Below are 4,115 nucleotides of genomic sequence, written 5' to 3'. Positions count from 1 at the left end.
TGAGGAATAAATCAGCTTCTGGCAATAGCTGTGAGTTAGGAGGTACAGGCTGGAGAGGAGTGATGGCGCTCTGCTGCCAGATACAGAAACCAGCCTATTGGCATAAACCTCCAAACTACAGATCAACCTCATTCCAGCTCAGCAGCCTCAGTCAACCTCATCCCCACTTCTCCATCTTATTCTAGCCGTAGCTCAATGTTTAATGTGTTTTCTTAACGCATTTGTATTTCTTTATCGTTTATTTTTGTTATAATTTGTCATCAGACAGATTTAATAAAAACAAAAACAGATTCGGTCAGATCCGCTACAGACAAAACAAACTGGGTATTAAAAATCAAAAAAGCAAATACAAAGTTCCGTAATTTTAAACCTGAAATGTTATTTTTCTCCTGATAAATGTTTGAATGTCAGCGGGATTAGGTACCATGGCCAAACCTCGAGACTTTTCAGCTCGGATTTTACTTAAACTAACCATAATAAAGCATGAAAACAAGACATTTAAAGGCAGAAAGAAAGAAAACCAAAGGAGTTCTGAGATATTTTCTTTGAAAAGCGAGCGTAAATTTCATCATAAACCAAGGCACTGAGTTTGTAAACTGATTTAGATTTTTTAAAACCTGACTGCATAGCTCAGGATTAGTTTTTATCCCAAAAAACTGCAAAAAAAAATCCGCTAACACAGAGGAGGTTTGCCTCACCATTAATTTGGATACTTATTGTAGTATACGCAATACTGTAAACTCAGCTAAAGGTATGACTAACTGATGTATTAGGTAGCCGCCCTTATTTGGAAGTTGTTTGTTTTATTTTCTCACTTAAATTATACAAATATCACACCAACCACATCTACCTGACTTTAGGTTCCCAAGCACGGCCCGCTGGAGCAGTTTCACTGCTTTTCATCATTAAAACAATGACGTAAACTAGTGAACTTCCTCATCAGTTCATTTGTCACACTCATGGGGGCAGATCAAACACAATCACTGCAACAATTAGGACTTTGGATCATCTGCAGGAAAGGCTACAGAGTCCCTTCTGTTAGACACAGTGAGCATCCTTAGAGCTGAGAGGACCGCACCTGAGGGGAAATAGAACACCTTTCACACAAAAATCCCTCAGAAATTAAGAAATGTTGTAGAAAATGTCAAACTGCTGTCACCAGAAGTGAAACCGTAGATTAGTGGGGAAATAAATCAACAAATAACACCTTGTGAAGGTAAAGCAGTTTAAAGTGAGCCAGGGGGAGAGCAGAGCCTCAGTCTTTCTTTGGGCTCTGCCACCTTAACCTTCCACGCCTACACACCTTCCTCACACTCAGCCTCAGAAAATGGCATTTTTCTCCAAAAAAATGACAACCTAATGCTTATTTCTCACTGATGTGTCATCTCAAGTCAAAAAAGTAAAAAACAAAAACAAAAAAACACCTAAAGTGAAAGCTTGACTTCTTCTTTTTGTCTTTTTTTTTGCCAACACTGTCAAAAAAAAATAATAATAATAATAAACAACCCCGAAGATATTTAATGAATTTCCATCCAAAGCGTTATTATAGTCCTCTATTATAAAATCAGATATTTGAAATAAATTACTTTATTTTTCCAGCATGCTGAGGGAAAAAAATAACTTCAGTGCGCCTTAAGTTATAATTTATATACATGAATATTTTAAAGCAAAAAACTTTAAGCGGAATTCCACTGTGTGAATACCTTACAGTAGAAATAGGTTAGAGCGACGCTGACCGCGGATTAACCCTGCAGTTCTATGATGCTGATTGTTTAGGAAGCTGCGACCTTTATGCAAACAACTGTTATTAATTAGGGGTGTACTATCATGTGAAAATGATTTATATCAAACATTATTGCTTTTTCCTTTGTTTTGTTTTTTGTTTTTTTTCTGAGCATCAGCGCGCTCCTACCTGCCAGATGTTGCGGGAGTCCTCAGACCGCTGCCTCTTCTGTCCCACTTTAAACCCGGACCAACTCTGTCCCCTTCAGCCTGCAGCCGTTTCTTTCAGGCTTTTAGCAGCAGATTAACAAAGACGAAGCGAAGGAACAGGAACAGGAGCAGGAGCAGGAGCAGGAGCAGGAACAGCCTGATGGACCCTGCGAAGATCTCCGCGCGGCGCCGCCTTCTCCGCTCCTCTCACTGCTCCTCTGGATGCTTTACTCTCAGCGATGAAAACATGAAATAAAGAAGAAAAAAAGAGCTCGATCCTCTCTTCCATTACTGTTTCTAACTGTTGCATATGATTTTTTTAATATCTTTTTTTTTAAAGCGAGGTCCAAAGAAGCGACGCGCGCGCAGCTGAGAGGGCGCACGTGAAGGGGAACAAGTGCCGCTAAAGAAGGACAGACGGTCGGTTCCTCTGTCACACTAACAGGGTAAAAAGCTCTTCCATGTTCTCTCTTCTAGGGACCAGTTTCTGTTTCCTCCGCTGTTCCTGCCAGAGAAGCTGCAGCAGCGCACAGAGCGGAGAGTTAGCGCGCGAGCTGCGCTCCAAGTGAGAAACAACAGTCCTGTGTTCCTGGAGCCGCGCGAGCTCTGCTCCTCCCGGTAAAGGATGATGATGATGATGATGATGATGCGCTGCGCCGAGTCGGTAACGGTGTGCCGGGGATCCCCGCTGCGTCCAATCCTGACGTCTTAACCGGGAGCGCGTGAGCGAATGAGCATAGTGGCAGGTAGAGATGGCTGCAGGGAGGCTAAGAGGTCAGCTGTCATTTTCACCTCAGGTGCACCCCACCCCCCAACATATTCTATCTAGACAGACAGATATATTTCATTTCATTTATCCATTTATGAAAAACAGCTGAGTCAGGAGATAAAAGCACTTTATGACATACATGTTAAAGGGGTCATAGAATGCAAAACCGAGTTTCCATTGTCATTGATGAATAACGATAGTTCAGTGGGTGAAATGGACGTACAGAGAAGTTCAAATGCCATCAACACCTCCTTTCTATGCAAATCTCACAATTCTAAACTTCCACCATAAAACAGGGGAATCCAAATGAAGCCCCTAGTTGATGTAAACTCAGGGATGTTGCCTAATTTGGTCCTGGCCTGTACTTTTGTCACGCTCCAATATTGACATCCAGACCAGCCCACTGGTTCACGGCCCAAGAACATGAGGTAGATGAAAGAAGTTTAGCTGTTTAGCCTATGGTTGGGTTTACTTCTACAAGCATTACAAAGCAGGCAGTTTCTCTATTAAAAATGACCACGGGAGACAAGGACCAGCAAAGGACCAGCCGAGGAAAGTGGGGACATTTTGAATGGCTACAAATGTTACTTTTCATCTTCTTTTGGGCCCCACCACCTCAATCTAGGGTCCTTAGAATCCTCTTAACTTCTCCCCCTAATACGGCGCCCCTAAAGACAGTAGAGGCTGTGAAAGAGATTACACTGAACCGACTGGCAATGAGGACCAGATCAGATGTCTTCCTTTGACAGCTGAGGAAATTAGACCTAAGATAAAAACAGACTAACCACTGTTCTCAGAAAGTCAAAGACCTGGTGAAATGCTTCTGTATGATGATTGACAGCTTCCAAGTATTACTGGATCCCGTATGAATAATCATTGTTTTACCTTGTTATGGCATAGATCTAGATGGTTTTTCAGAATGCTAGGCAAGGTAGGTTGAGTTTTGATTTTTCGGACCCCAACCAAAGGAGGTGGTGAGTGGGAACTCTTAAAGGAGAAGTCCGGTCGTATTCAGAGTTCAAACTTCTGAAAGTACTTTATATAGGAAATTATTACATACTGTTCAATAAAGTTTTTAATTCAGAGTAATTTTCATCTGAATGTGCTTTACTGGAGGCATCCATGTTTGTCAAAGAACACTACTGCCACCTACTGGTTAGTGACGTCACGGTGCGGTATCGGCTGTTGATCAAGTCCCAGTGCTGTATCTGGTGTTTGTCACAACGCGCTATTATCCAAGTCATCTTGAAAACATTCTTCTTCCAAATGTTGGCTACATATTACGGGTTTTTTCTCTGGCCAGAGGTTCGATGGCAAATCCTCCCTCTTCAAGTTGGCGATCCAACGACCAACCCGTCCGTGGAGGATCAGGAATCAGAAAGGTGGAATAACTCTTTTTTTTCACTTTTACCCG

General features: G+C 42.0%; 1 protein-coding gene across 6 annotated transcripts in view; it reads right to left on the bottom strand.

Annotated features, from left to right (window-relative positions):
- The window catches only part of LOC119777832 (teneurin-3-like), a 488,332-nt gene extending 485,886 nt beyond the window's left edge, over positions 1-2,446 (bottom strand). For 4 of the 6 annotated variants that reach the window (XM_038276833.1, XM_038276835.1, XM_038276834.1 and 1 more), the window contains exon 1: positions 1,913-2,445. The gene's annotated coding sequence lies outside the window, so the exon portion shown is untranslated. Of the gene's footprint in view, positions 1-1,912 lie in introns of all 6 variants that reach the window. The other 2 variants (XM_038276831.1, XM_038276836.1) reach the window with 1 other exon arrangement.
- Between the last annotated feature and the right edge of the window lie 1,669 nt (positions 2,447-4,115).

The sequence above is a fragment of the Cyprinodon tularosa genome, unplaced genomic scaffold, assembly GCF_016077235.1.
Source record: "Cyprinodon tularosa strain WSP-4 unplaced genomic scaffold, ASM1607723v1 ctg128, whole genome shotgun sequence".
Lineage (NCBI taxonomy): Eukaryota > Metazoa > Chordata > Actinopteri > Cyprinodontiformes > Cyprinodontidae > Cyprinodon > Cyprinodon tularosa.
The sequence above is the reverse complement of the archived record's forward strand: the minus strand, read 5'-3'. Positions and strand labels throughout refer to the sequence as shown.